The sequence below is a fragment of the Taudactylus pleione genome, unplaced genomic scaffold (genome assembly GCF_031769625.1).
Source record: "Taudactylus pleione unplaced genomic scaffold, aTauple2 ptg000302l, whole genome shotgun sequence".
Lineage (NCBI taxonomy): Eukaryota > Metazoa > Chordata > Amphibia > Anura > Myobatrachidae > Taudactylus > Taudactylus pleione.
This window is the reverse complement of record NW_028284703.1, coordinates 4,818,978-4,835,238: the sequence shown is the minus strand read 5'-3', so window position 1 is coordinate 4,835,238 and position 16,261 is coordinate 4,818,978. Positions and strand designations below refer to the sequence as shown.

The following is a 16,261-nucleotide window of genomic DNA, read 5'->3' as shown; positions in this document are numbered from 1 at the left end:
AAGCACTCTAACCCTCCCCTCTCCCCCCTTAACCCTAACCCTCCCTTAGTGGTGCCTAACGTCCCCCCTAGTGCCTAAACCTAACCTCCCCCCATTAGTGCCTAAACCTAACCCCCTCTCCCCGCACCCTAAAACTAAACCTCCCGGGGGGGTGCCTAACCCTAACCACCCTTTCCCTACCCTGACCCTAACTCTCCCTTAGTGGTACCTAACCCTAACGTCCCCCACTAGTGCCTAACCCTAACCTCCCCCGGTTAGTGCCTAAACCAAACCCCCCCTCCCCGCACCCTAAACCTAACCCTCCCGAGGGGGTGCCTAACCCTAACCACCCCTAGTGGTGCCTAACCCTAACCCCCTATTTCCCTACCCTAACCCTCCCAGAGGAGTGCCTAACCCTTGGTCCCCCCGGGGGTCCCTAAAGCTAACCCCCCCCACGCGGCTACACGCTAAGACACCCGGCTTACCTTCGTTCGGTATGCCGGGTATCGGGATTTAGTAGTGGGGCTAATGATAGGTGTCGGGATTTTGACGCCTACCTTTGGTCCCATGTCGGGATTTGGGTGTATCGATATCAGCAGGCAGGAAAGCGCCCGCCGGTATCCTGACCGCATCCCCTATAAAGATATGGAAAACAGCACAGCCAATAAATATAGGTAGGGCATACAAGTTGCAGGCAGTCCAGTGCTCACAATGAAATAACATCTAATAGACCAAAAAACATACTTAGCAACATATTCTCAGTCAACCCGGCAATAAATATATGCAATGGGATGAATTCACACAAGGGCAGATTGCATTTGGAAATTACTGCATAGGCATCACATTTATCATGTATATTGTGCTGATTGAGATACAAAGAGATATCACAGCGAATTGTTATAAACAAGAAATCAAGTATGCAAGTAGCAGTGTTAGTATCAATACTTGCAGAATTTTCCAAAATAGTTATTATTGTCATATAAAAACACCTCGCAACAAGCATTTAAGCATAGGTACACCCATAGGTGGAGTAAGATACTCCTTGAAACTAGTTTTCAAAAATAGGCAAGTATGCACTTACTATAGCTATAAATGATAAATAATATGCCTACAGTAATAAGGCATAGGCCACTCCCAATCTGGTATTGAATTACTCAAATAAATCACAGTTTAGTTGAATTAATTGAAGAGGTCTCAGCAATACAAAACTTTAGCTTATTACTTGCAAGTATGACTTATTCAATTCATTACCATAACTTCTAAATCAGAGCTCAAAGACAGCATTGACTAAATCTTCTATTTAATCTTATACAATAGAGTCACAGTGCTATATGTTAACTGACACACAGCAAAGATTTACAAGACAAATAAAATAAAACAGAAATACTGTATACTAGGAACCATACAAACAGGTCTTCTAGAGGGTTAGAGAAATAAATCTGGAATCTCACACCAAAGGACTTTGGACCTCATTCAGAGCCACCTACAGCTTTAGCGAGTGACCAGGTGATGGTCGCGATGGTCGAGACCATCGGGGGTTGCGACGAGACCCTTGGGGTTGGGTCTCATCTCCCGCAAGCCCCAGGTAGCTTCCTGCTCTAACAGAGCAGGAAGCTACCTACTGACATCACTGCCTCCGTTTGTCCGGCCACCCCTCCCCCGCCTACAAAACGGGGCGAGCTGTCGATCAACATCGACAGCCGCCCCTTTTGTAGCGAGCCCCGGAGTGAGTGAATTTGTCACTCACTCCGGGGATAGCGCACGCACACTGTGGCCACTGCGCGGGCGCAGGGCCTCACCATCGACCCGCTTGCGAGCGCATAGGCGCTTGTGAGTGGGTCTGAATGAGGTCCATTATCATTTTACCTGCAAATTAAAAAATTAGTTTATAAACATTTGTCCAAATTGAAAAGCTTTTTTTTTTTTTTTTTTGGCCCCCCTCCAGTTTGGTGAACATGGAAGGAAGTCCAGCCTGCATATGGGGTATGGTTGCAGACCGATTCTACAGATGTATTTCTCTGTGGTATGGATTATACATTTAAACAGACCATTCATGGGGCAACATGTTCTAAGTGCAGAAATTAATGGGTTCATAAACCTGATTAGTATAAGCTTCAATAAGCACGAAAATAATAAACATTTTAGTTTGCTATCTTAGGGGTTCTAAGGAGGGAAGAGGGTGAGTTACAGTAGAAACACTCCTCAACTGCACTCTAACACGCCCCCCCTCACGGGCTGATCTCGCCCCCGGACTCGCAGATTGTTCTACGCGGCTGGACATGCGCATTTCATGTTGACCTTTTGCCAGCAGCATGCGGCTGACTGTGAATGGGAGGAGAAGTTCTGCAAGAAGAGCAGATACCACTGCTGATTGCCTGGCAGGTGAGAATTGATGAACATTGCTGTATACAAATATATATATATTGCTGCAGATGGAAGGTACAGCCGTTTGCGGACGGAATAAACTACACTGCACAACAATGAAAATGTTTCCGATGTGAAAATAGTTACTTCTAATTGATTTCAGCATGCAAAGAATGAATATGACATTTAAAATTGTCAGTTAGCTCTGAGTTCCGAGATATAGCCCATTTATGACGATGTAGGGGTATTCCTAGTGAAGTGGGCAGAATGGAGAAAATCTTACCAGCAATCTGCGTTCTGTGCAGAGGGGGCGGGGCCTAATGACCCAATTAAATGAATCAGTTATTTGTCCCCTCCCCTATTCAAATATATGCGATTCGCGGGATTACCCACACAAGATAACTGTGGTGCACTGAGTGACAAGCATAGTGAGCGATTCCACCAAGACATTTCAGCAATGGAACAAAGGGCCTGATTCAGAGCCGTTCGCTATTTGTGGTCGTTCGTTCAAAAACAAGGGGTGGCTATTCAAATGATCCGTTCGCAAATTGCAGTCTGTTCCCACCTCTAAGTCTGAACGAGCGAGCAAAACATACGCTTGTTTTTTTTATAAAAACGCCCCCTGGCCGCACGCACCATACGTCATGTCCGCTATTTATTAGATTAATCGAGTACATCGTACAGCGTATGAACTGCTCGCTATTCTTGTGGTTGGTGTTTTCAACCGCTATTTTGCGAGCAGTTCTGAGTTAAAAAAAACCAAGTGACGTGGTCAATGACGCTGCTGTATTAATTATGCACTCCCTTAAAACGCCCGTTTTGACCTTTAAGCACGCTTGCGTTCGGATCTCCACTCCCCGTTTTCAAGCACCTTCCCCTGTTACCACCCACATATGCCTCATTCTGTCACTCAAAATAGCAGGCCCTCGCTATATTGCGTACCAACGATTTTCGGCCGCACTGACTGGTTCGCGCATGCGTACTAAAAACCGTACGCATGCGCAGATGTGCGAACATCGCTCGGAACGAGCGTACTGCCGCTAGCGAGTGGCTCTGAATGAGGGCCAAAGATATCAGGGTAGGTGACTCACTACTGTTGGACAGTGACAAGAGATGCCCCAGAAGAGGAGTACAAGCGACAAGCAAAGAGAAAGCACCCCCATGAATAGGCCACTATATTAGATAGTACTTTCCTATGCTGTATGTTTACTTTGTATGCTGTATGTTTGTTTTGTTTTGTGTTCTTATTTGTGATTGATTGCATTAAAACAACTGTTATTTATTTTCTATCAAGAAAATATCAGATTATTTTAAAATAGCTTTTCACTATGACTATATTACTAATGTACATACAGTATAGTGCAAGTAGTGTAGCTCAAAAAATAGATGATTCTGAAATCATTTTAGCTTTTCTTGACTTCAAATTAGTAATGTATGACTATGTTTAGAAAGGAAACAAATTAAAAGTATTCATTTGTTGTACAGTGCTATCAGAGCTGTAACTAGACTTTTTGGTGCCCTGTGCCAGAAAGAGCATTGGCGCCCCCCTCATTTTTCAAAGGGACATAATGCACCCAAAAAAGGGCCATGGCTTCATGGGGAAGGGCCAGGGAAGAGATAAGGGAGGCCAGAAGATGCTGGGGATGAAATAAGAGGAAGCTACAAGCAAGAATAATAATAAAAAGAAATCTGAGAGGCCCAAACAGCGCCCCCTGACCTGTAGTGCCCTGTGCCATGGCACCGGCCGCACTACACTAGCTACGGCCCTGTAAGCTATAGTCACTTTTGATATGTAGAATAATATGTGCAAAAACTAGCAATAGTCATGTGCTCCCTATATTCGCTCTACAACAGCACTCAATTGTTCTTTTATAGCAAGTGCTGCTTTCATCCCATAAATGTATCACCTGGGGAACTCTGCACCTTTGATAACACTACTTACTGCAGATTCCATGATCCCAGGCTTTGAAAAGCAAACACACTATAATACTGTACAGTATGTCAGCTCTGAAAATAAGTCTGTTCACAGAACATAGGGGTAGATTCAGGCTTGGATAAAGTTAAAGTGGAGAGCAGGGGCGTTTCTAAAGAGGAAAGGGCCCGTGTGCAGTCTCCGACATGGGCCCCCTCCTCTCTGTCTGGTGGCCACCAATGCACTGAGTTGTGCGTGGCCAGCGCCGGAGGTATAGACTCTGGGCACTACAGTGCACCCAGAGTCTATAGGTATTTTAACTGAGTAACAGAAGATTGTGAGGACGATACTCGTGGGTCAGAATCCTATTTAAATGTTTTTTTTTAGTTATTCTAAAATACTGTAAGACAATACGACGAATACAAACTCAATAAATAATTGATACATGCAATTGGTGGAGGAAGAGCAGCTCCTGAATATGTTCTATCTAGCAGGGTGAAAGGCCGTGGGTTATAATTGATGACAATGAAATGGAGAGTGTATTGGGAATATATGTAAAAAATGAAGCTTGCACATTAAAAGAACGGGGTAACATATGTTTGTGTATGGAATACTCAGATCACTGTTTGCTCTGAGTTTTGCACTCTAGAATTGGAGACTTTAGAATGTATCATAAGAACATACTGTAAGGCTGCATTGGGAATCTACTGTGAAACACTGCAGGATGCACTATTTCATCTCTCCGTCTTGCAAAGCCCATGGCCTAGATGGAAGAAGGTCAGGATACCGTGGTCTAAAAGATTAATTTTCTTAGTGTTTGATACAGTACATCAGAAACAGGGCATTATTTAATATCATTGCAGAACTACTAATGTGGATAAACCCATAGCAACCACCCAGCACGACTCAGTGCCCGATTCAGCAGTGGTCGCGAATTCAATCGCAACTGTAAGCGTATATGGATCTCACTAGCTAAAATATGCTAATGCCTGCCAAAGCACAGCCAACATAAATACGTCCACTGCTGCCTTCTCATATCCATCCAATGACGCTCTCCTGCATAAACATCGGTACACCGGACATACATCGGGCAGTCACGCAGCATTTACAACAAGTCTGGGCAGTTGCAAACACTGCAAGTCTCCTTGCACGCAGAGAGCTCTCATGCTGTATGTATATGCAATCGCAGTGGCTAATTTATGCACGCCGGTGAAACAGTGTTCAAACGGATAGACACACCGGGGTTTTTACTACCACCCCCAAACACTGACATACTGTCACAGACTTTGCGATGGAATCCTCTGTGCGTCCATAATTACAATGTGATCACTGCGCACGTGCACTGCCGCTTATATGCATGTGCAATGGCAAACAATCGCTCGATCCGCGTCTGTAATTGTCATTGGGTCCACTGCTGAATCAGGCCCTCAGTTTGAAGGAAGTTAATGCAATGTATCCAAATGCCTGATCAATTGTTTGATAGATTGATTAATCGATTGGCTGACTGACTGATGGATATGTTGGCAAGAAGAAATCAGCTGGATTCAATCATTTGCAGTTAAAACTCCATTCATTCCTCTCAACGATATCATCAGCCTCTGTGATGAGTAAAAGGATTGGAAACATTTTGGATATTAATCATTTGCGATATATGATAATAGGGACTGGGATATATCTATCTCTACATAGCTTGCATCGCCCAAAAGTGAGACTTAGCTGGTGAGTTATCCAATTTTGTAACACACATGAACATGCATTTAGAAAAAAATTGTAATACTTTGCTTTTGAGTATGGTGCTGGATTACTAGGATACCAACCAACTAATAGCATTGCTAAGTTTGACCTCTATGCACGTTATGGCCCGTATTCAATTTGAGCAGACCCGCAATACTTTTTCACCTCCCGGACTTTTCGTCTACTTTGCCTCTTTTGCAGGCGGAAAAGTATTGCGCGCGTGCCCGAGTATCGCCGTATTCAATTTGAAAGTAGGTGAAAACGGGACCCGGCGAAACTTAAAGAAGCGGAAAGTACTGTCAGATTTGGGGAAATCAGCCTGACACCCCCCAAAAGATGCTTTGACATGGGGGTTAGATATGGTACCCCCCGATTTGACTCACTGAAGGTATTTGGTGTTTTTAAACGGGCTCAATAGCTGCTAAATAGTGTTTTTGTATAAGTGGTGCAGAATAGTGTTCAGGAGGTTTTTTGCAGAAAATAAGTTATAACAGCACATTTGGGTACGTGAAAATGGGGGCCAGCATATTTTAAAGTTGCTAAAGTTAAGTTTATAAAAACTTAAAAAATCCACCTGCCGCAAGTCCCTGCAATGAAAAAAAGCACTTGGGGCATACTTGGGGACCCCCCCAGAGTCAAGTTCGCTAGTTTTTAACTTTGTCCTCCAACATTTTTTTTTTTCGCCCCCAAATTCAAAGTGATTTCTTGGGGTGTCCTTAGGTGTTTTTTTTAAAAAAAATTGACACAGTTTATCCTTGAGGGACTGTCTGAAGGCTGCATGGGGGTTCCCGAATTCACCCCAAAACTCCAATTCTGCACTTTTTCCGCCTGCTATTCATAGATGCAACTTTTCTGCCTATTACATTGCATTGACTTTCCGCCTAAGCGAAAAGTCTTTGGCAAAAAGTTTCTGCCAAAAACACGCGAAAACGGCTTTTCGCTTCAAATTGAATACGGGCCTAAGTCTCATATAACATATAATAAGGGGCTATTAAGCAGGACAAGTGCTGGGTTTGATATGGTTTCTATATCTGGAACTGTTGTTCCATTAAAAATGTCTGCTGCTCCATACAAATATTTTTAACGTTTTGAAATGGGCATTATAGCTCCTACCTCTTAGCGGTAATTGTAATATCCAGGCCGGGCATCTAATAAGGCACATTATTATGGCTATGAAGATGAATGCTTATTTTCACAGGTCCACCACGTTCTATTCTGCATATATTCTCTGCTTCCTGCATGGATTGTTTGTTTGACACAAGCCCAGCGTTTGCCAATACACACTTTCCCATCCCTAGTGAATTGCAAATTTGCATGAAAGCAAATATGTGTCTTTAATTTCATATTATTCAACTCCTCTGTAAACTATTTTATTTTAGTTTGAGGTGGAATCAGAGCAGTAGCATCACATTTTAGTGCCCTGGGCCAGAGTGAGCACTGGTGTCCCTTCCCATATCTACTGGCTGAGAGGTGAACAAACTCTAATTTCTAACTATTAGAAATTTCCTTTGTAAATGGTTTGATTTCTGCTATGTTATTATTACTAAGCAAACCCCTAGAAACAAATAGCAATGGGATGCACGACAAAGGGGTAACCTGATTGGCCAGGAACAATTACCAAGTACCATCTGCAATTACATACAGTACCTCTTCCCCTAGATTACAATGTTTCCATTATTCATTGAGTCTTGAATCTTCCAACATTCTGTACATTTCACCATTACATTATACTCACCAGAGGCGGATTTTACTAAGGATCTGCAGCCCCACTAAAATGAACTTGGCCCCCCAGTGACTCCCCAGGCCATGCACCAGCAGGCTTGAGGTTTCCCATTGAAGCGCTCTTTGCTAATCACACTCTAGACAGGCAACCCCAGGGGGAGGTGTTACCTCCCCCTGGGACTGCTAGTCCGGGTGCTCCCCTGCTTTTCCATCAGCCTTCACTGTCTTCTAGGGACTGCAGCCAAAGCATTACCTAGAAACTGCCACCCAGACAGCCCCCCTCCTTCATAATGGAAGGAGCCACCATTGATACTCAACATTGTTGCTTGGTAAGGGGCTCCTCTATAATCGGGTCTCACAAAGCAGAGATGAGTGTAACCATTTAACATTTGTACCCTCTAACCATAGTATACTGCACACAGAAGTATGCATGCCTACACACTATTTATATTATCATGAAATATCACTATATTTATGAAATATACATTTGAAAGACATGGACAGTTGGAATCATTAAAGTTATTGTTCATATACAGGAACTGTAACAAGCCTTATAGATGAAGAGATGCATTTTAATATATTTCCAGAGATGCTGACATCCTAAACATCCGAGTAGTGACAACTGATGCAGTTTTCATTATGGAGTCTGAATAGCATGAAATGTGCTGTAGCGAGTGGTAGGCGGAAGGGGACAGAAAGGAATTGAATGTGAAAAGATACGAAACCTTTCCATGTTAATTTCCAAGCAGATGCCACATTTTGGACGTCATTTGTGTTTTCCATTCAGGTAATTAAAGCAAAATACATATCTTCTTCTAATAAACAACTCATCTTTATAGAATGATCATCGAAGGAGGAAGTTTTACCAGGGACAGCTGGCGAGCCATTTGTTCAGCCTGGTTGAACTTAATTTTTTTCTTCTTTTTTTAAAAGAACTTAACTTCTTTTCAACATGGACAATATTGGCTAATTAAAATGATAAATATGATTTCTCATAATTACATCTATTCTCAAAACTTCCTTTTCTCCTGTTTCGGGAGAGGGAAAAAATAAAATTGAACATTTCTAACTGCCAATCAGCAGAAAACTTTCATTAGTTTTTATCTCCGAGCCATATCCCACTGGAACAACAGAAAGCATTTGTATCCATGGAAACAATATTGAGGAAGGAAGTAACTTTTCTGTAAGTTGATGATTTTTTTTAAGCTATTTTGTAAACGTTCCCTATAACACTAGCCTTCTTATGTGTGGGTTGTACTGTACTATTCACAATTGCCCTTGACCTCTATTAAATATGTTTCTTTCAACTTAACTGTAACTACAGTTGACAGGCAATTATCTGGTGGTGGTTCCTGCAACCATAGGGACTACCACTTAATTAACTTTTTTACCTCCTACTATCCTTGCCATTATCCTAAATTACAATGCCAATTAAGTTTCAAACACGAAGAGCCTCTCAAAGATAAGATGCTTATGAAACACCCAGATGTGTGAAGTTAATGTCAGAAAATATACTGAACTATGATTATGACACAGGACTTATGTGCTGATCAAATTGCCATTGTGCTCAAGTGTCACAAGAAGTGCATCACATTCATTAAAAAAGGCATTAACAGGTCAAATTGTAACTTGTTGCTGAAGAATGCTAAAAATATGAATTTATGTAAAATGGACTTGCTCCTCTTATTTATTAAAACGAGTCAGTAAGTCGCTTGTAGCACTCAAAAATTTGATTTTGAAACATCGGACGGTAAGAACTTATTCCGAAGGAGGTAGTGATATTATTGACATTATATAATATATTCGTACATAAATTTTCTATTTAGCAAAGTTCACCCTATGCTGTTGGTTTTATCTAATATATATGAAATACAATTAGTTTAATTATGATAAATGAAAGCTTTTAGTCTACAGATGAACTATCCTGGCGGTATTACTGCTTGCTGCAACTATAACTAGACATTGAAAAATCCCTGTGAAGGTAAATTATACTACATAACCTGTAGTGATTCTTGTATTGTTGTAATCTTCGCACTAACGAGAAAAATGAATTGTTGGAATCAAATATTGGTCATTAGACTCATTATAAGTAGGCATTGAGATTTTTTTCAATCTTTTTATGGTACTGTATTTGTATCAAACACCTACATCTGGAGCAATAAGCCATAAATATTAGTAAATACATAGAGATGAGTAAAATAGAAGTAATACAGATGACACAACATTTGATATTACAGCCAATCTTGACATTTGGATCAATATAATAGTTTGTATGACCTGAAAACAGTATTGGTCTTAGCAAAAAGAATGGGTTCATAAGCAAACATGTTGGAAAATGACTATAAATGGCTCATTAATATTTGTACATGCAGAATTTTCCAACAACAGTAATAGACCCTAATACCATCAGAAAGTATCTGGCTGGTGAGGTAGTTTCATGCTGTTTGGCCTCCTATGAATTGGCCAAATTGGATATTATTTCTTTTTGCCCAGACATATCACTGTGCTCTAGGTGCAATATGAGTGTGGCCTACTTGACACTTACAAAAGGTTTTGAGATATATGTACAGGAGCAGTTTATTTCCTCCCCAGTTCCTGAATGGGAAATGTGTACATTTACATGTAATACTCTAATATAGAAGATATATACAAGGTATGTCAACAACTTCATAATGCATGCATAGAATTTCACAGATGTACATTTTCTGTTTGACATAAAGATCAAACCCCTCTACAATCTTCAACTAATTTTCTAAGTGCTTATAACTGTTATTTGATCAACTGGCTGATTACATATATCCAAAAGTGAAAATCCATATAGAGCATGCAGCCTTACAGGTGGCTATCTTGTATTGTGGTATTGATGGCAAGATGTCCATCTTAGTCTAAGGAATAGGTATACGGGGCCTATTTATCAAATAGGGTTTGAGGGATATTCCCCAAAACACCCATTTTTCGGGAGATAGCCGCAATGATTAAATATTCCCTGAATGTTCCATGGAAGGACCTCAGCAGATATCTATCTATCCATTTCTGACAGCAGCCACAGACGCATCTTCCCCTTAAAGCCAAATTCTGCTGGGAGAATAATAATATGCACAATGACTATCCCAGTATGGGATGGTATGAATATTCTGTCGATCAAAGATGAATATTTCACTCAGCTCTTGGTATAGGATCTAAAGCAAATAAATAAAACATGTTTCCACTTTACCGACATTATCAAAGGGGTTAAAATTCCTACTTCTATGTACATCAGCCATCTTCACTTCATTGTGACTCTGAAACTCGTCATCTACAATGGTTGTTTGTACATTCCCCTAGACTACACAGGAAATTGCTAAAAATGAAACTTGTTTAAATTTAATTTATTATTGCATTACTATTGAATGAAATAGCTTTGGATTATTTATACAGTATTAAAGTATTGCTAAACATACAGCGTTACTCCAACCTGCTCTATTTTGCATCTCAACAGAAATGTGTGTGGAATAGAAAGCTGAGACTTGACTTATTTGATTGTTTGGATGCAGTCAGCTTCTAAGGTGCATTGATTAGGAAATTAGTTAATACCTCTCTGGAAGATTTAAATGCCAGCTATATTGACTCGAGCTGTTTCAGGGCCCTAGTGAAACAATTGAGGACAATTAAAGATTGTGCCTCAGTGGTACCTATTAAATACCGGTGCTGAAGTTGTAAATTAGATTGTCTACACTGTGATCTTTAAATGCCCCCTGATGCTTTATTGTCCCGAATAAATAAGAAAACCTTTACAGTGCTATATTTAAATGGAATAACATTTAATGGCTAGGGTATTTGACCAAATCTAAAATGACAGACATAAGCCACACATTTTACTGTATGGACATATATGCACATTTTTACATATCTAAAATGTAGGCTTATTTCTAGAGATAGCAAACTATTTATACATACAACAAGAGCATGTGATATTTAATCCTTCCCAAAATCTAGTTACCTGTAAACACATATAAAGATTAATTTTTAAGACACAATAAGATTGACATTGCCCTGATGGTGTAGTATGTAAAAATATATTGTAGCCAATCCGATTATAAATGGCTGTGTACCACAGAAAAATTTCCGTAGGGTAATTAGGGCTGTTAACAGATCGTCAGGGTCTAAGTAATAGTTGGAGACATGGCTATGCCCTATTAGGGGCTCACAAGTGAAGGTGTGTGCTGAAAGGGGATGGCTGCTTCATCCGGAGGGTGTGGTTACTCCTCCCCTGCACTCCTGCACCACCAGAGCAGCTGGATATTTTGTTCCCACCCACAGCCTCACAGGTGTATCTGAGAGATGGCTGTCACTCTGAACATATTAGGGACTGACTAGTGCTGTAGAGTGCGGCCATTCAACAAACAGTCGCTTATGTCACCAAGGAGTAGGGAGTGCCTAAAACATTGAGGTGCCTATTTATTATTCTACCCCATCATACCCTACCCCTGTTAATTTGGTATCCAACTTGCAGTAATTTAGTATTGCTTTGGTTACGGAACAACTGTTCCAAACAGCAGCTGTCCCATGAGCTCTAACACTGCTACTTTGCCACTAATAAGTAGTGATGAAATTTGCACACACTGCAGTGTAAGTGCACCTGAGTTCATGCATTAAGGGCAGTAATGAGCCTTGTCCAGCCTCTGTCATTTATTAGGGGCGTAGCTTAATGTTAGCAGGCATGGCCACACCTCCTTAAAAAATGAATAAAATTATACTTTTTTCTGCACAGCGGGGTATTGTGTACCCCTCAGCCAGGGCTCCCCCCCAGACAACCAAAGGAGACTGCTGCTGATGCTGATCAGCAGAGCAGCCTCTCTGGTCCAACCACAGCCCAAAGCACAGTTGGCACTGGATTTACAGGCCTATGCCAGGAACCTCCATCAAGCCTGGGCTCGGGAAATTACTACCCGCTCCCTCCTCTTCCTCTTGGTGCCCCTGCATTCATGCAGTATAGGCCTGAGGAGGCAGATCCATTCACATCTCTCTTCGCACTCTAGAATGCCTTTCAGTAGGAAGGAGCAGGCTTCTAGAAACTAGAGATAAGCTGTTTTTGAGAAAACCAAACATACCAGAACTTAGTGGTTCAGAGTTGAATCAGAGCCACAGTTTGGTATCACTCTGGGGTTCCAAATAGAACAGAGTCCTACTCAGATCTTCACACAATTCGGAACTCTAACTTACTCTGGATATAGAGGGGTAAATTTACTAAAGTGAGAGTTTTTAGAAGTGAGTTTTAAAAGTGATGTTGCCCATAGCAACCAATTAGATTCTAGCTATTATCTTCTAGAAGGTGCTAGTTAAATGTTAAGTAGAATCTGATTGGTTGCTATGGGCAACATCACTTTTAAAACTCACTTCTAAAAACTCCCACTTTAGTAAATTTCCCCCAGAGTGTTTTGGATTGTATGTATGTCCCCTCCCTTATGATTTCAGGTGCTGTGAAGCAGTCAAAATTGACTGAAAATGACTGGAAATGAATGTTATTGATGTTCATAATACTAAAGGAACAAAAACAGGTACAAGTTATATGATATTTGCTTTTTTTAAAAATCTTTAAAGTAATCCAAAACGAGAACCACAACCGGATCCGAAACAAAACATTAGAGGGGGGGGTTTGCCAAAACCATAACACAACAATGATTTAGAACTAAGACCAAAACATGGGGGTCTGCACACATCTCTACTAGTAACTAATGCCATCTGTAGATGGGGGTCAGTTCCCGCAATCAGGGGGTCACATTGGGCCACTAATGGAGACTGGACCTGTTACTTAAAACATGCAGAAAGTACAGTAGTGTTTCTGCATGTGTAATGGATCCTATGAACTTAATGAATAGACCCCTATATCAGCATTGTAAGTGTCCCTGTGCACCCCTATACTGAGTTATGTCTGCTGAGTGCTAAGGTAAGAAGTAGGGACAGGATAGGGCAAATAGCCAAACAATACAGCTTCAGCTAGCCCTATTCTTCTACTTAACTTTTGAAGCATTAATCAACGCTACTCTATACATTAATTTTATTAGCCACCTATTATATCAGAATATGTAAGAAACATTATTACTATAAAATCCAGTAGAATATATATGACAATAACACTTATTTTAACAGAATTCTATCAGTAAGACCAAACACTAAACCAATGACTGATTATTAAATTGAGTAGAAATATCTGAGAGGTTACCTGTATCCCTAAAAGTAGTGGGCAGGTAATGGAACACCAACCTACAACAGACATCTACCAAATTTCGGTATATACTGATTATCTTCAAACAAATATTATGACAAATTACTGATAGGGTATACTGATATCACTGCTTGTCTGGTCATTATACGTGACAAATATAACTGAATTCATGCCGATTGCAGGATGAATCTTTATTATATCTAGAACTATTTTCTATCATTATAGCTAACCAATTGTGCATTTATGGAAACCTATGGATGCTGAATAATGGCTGAATTTTAAAGTTCTAATGTTTACAAATTTAACTGCATTTGCAAATGGTACAGTGGCAATTAGAAGCAGAATTATAATTAACTATGCAAATGAACATACCTGAAGAGTGAATTAAGAAAGCACGCAATTTATGCTATTTAAGGTGTCTTAAACGTTTAGCTCTAATAATTCTTCACAAAGATTAATTAACCGTCATCCATGCCAGGACATTTAACAAAGCAGTACTTTATAAAACAATATAACACTGGATTGATTATTTAATATCACAATAGGCTGAGATGACTTCAAAAAAGCAACAAAAACTACAAAAACAGCATCTGAAAAAATAGCACAAAGACAGTTAAAAAGAAAATCTGTTCTAAGCAAACTGTGTCTAGGTGAGGTTTAAAAGCTATTCATTATTGGCTGAAGCACAATGTATGAATTTTTATAAAGTGTCTTTGTTGTAGAAAGTCACAATTCAATCTTTTCTAACCCATTTATATTTAAAATTGTTACATTTCTCACTTTGGCTGTCATTTGCATACGGTTCTTCTAAGCATTACAATTTTAGCAAAGTAAAATATAAGAAAAAATGCACTTGTTTTTTTTCCTCCCTTTATAAAGAATCAATTAACATTTTCTCTCTAACTTCAGGGCTCATAAAAGATGGTTCCCAATAGATAATCTGCAAGCAGGAAAATTTACTGTGCAAACAAAAGATTGCCCTAACCAGATACTTGCAAGAAAATGCCTTTAAGCTACTGCAGTTGTTATTTGCATAGATTGCTTGAAGGAGCAATCTAGATTCCAGAACTATATTTGTCACTGAAAAACACAATTCTTTTTCCATAAGCCTGATACATTTTAATTACCGGAATATATTAAGGGGAAAAAAAGAAAAACAACAATTGTCAAAAAATGCTTTAAATAGAATAGTGTTTGCACTGATTCATCTACATGTGATTGCGTGATATGTGAAGTTTATTTTTATTGTAAGTTTGGATGGACAAAATGATACATAAACCTTATTACTATAGGGCCTGATTCAGAGATATACTCTATTCCGTTGTTTTAGAGTTTGAGCATGTTTCAACCATTTTCGGGTCATGTTGCTGCCTGCGTCTGAGATACCCTATGCTGGAAACATGGCTACGGCAGTGCACTTCCTATTCTGCACGACCGTAGACTTACTCAGGACTGCCATTCTGCAGGACCGTAGACTTACTCAGGACTGCCATTCTGCAGGACTGTATGCCTACTCAGGACTGCCATTCTGCAGGACCGTAGATTTACTCAGGACTGCAATTCTGCAGGACTGTATGCCTACTCAGGACTGCCATTCTGCAGGACTGTATGCCTACTCAGGACTGCCATTCTGCAGGACCATAGACTTACTCAGGACTGCCATTCTGCAGAACCGTAGACTTACTCAGGACTGCCATTCTGCAGGACCGTAGACTTACTCAGGACTGCCATTCTGCAGGACCGTAGACTTACTCAGGACTGCCATTCTGCAGGACCATAGACTTACTCAGGACTACCATTCTGCTGGTCTGTAGACTTACTCAGGACTGCCATTCTCCAAGACTGTATGCCTACTCAGGACTGCCATTCTGCAGGACCGTAGACTTACTCAGGACTGCCATTCTGCAAGACCATAGACTTACTCAGGACTGCTATTCTGCAGGACCGTAAACTTACTCAGTACTACCATTCTGCAGGACCGTAGGCCTACTCAGGACTGCCATTGTGCAGGACCGTAGACTTACTCAGGACTGTGACAATCAAATGATCTGCGACCATGGGCGTAACTACCATAGGTGTAAGGGGTGCAGCTGCTCTGGGGCCCAGAGCTGAGGAGGGCCACAACTTTTTATGCAGATGCTTGGATTTGCAAAGTCACAGATGGGTGTCTGGATACATCACCCGCAGCTGTGACATTTGCATATTTACTCATAGCATTTGCGTACACAGATGCAGCAGCGACAGCACTAAGATACAAGTATGAAACCTTATCACACACAACTTAAGCTACGATTGCATGTTTTATATGTTAACTTAAAATCAAATGAACTTTGACCAGACTATGA

General features: G+C 40.6%; 1 protein-coding gene across 4 annotated transcripts in view; it reads right to left on the bottom strand.

Annotated features, from left to right (window-relative positions):
* Nucleotides 1-16,261, bottom strand: part of PCDH7 (protocadherin 7) — a 797,933-nt gene that overhangs the window by 225,492 nt on the left and 556,180 nt on the right. The window lies entirely within an intron of this gene.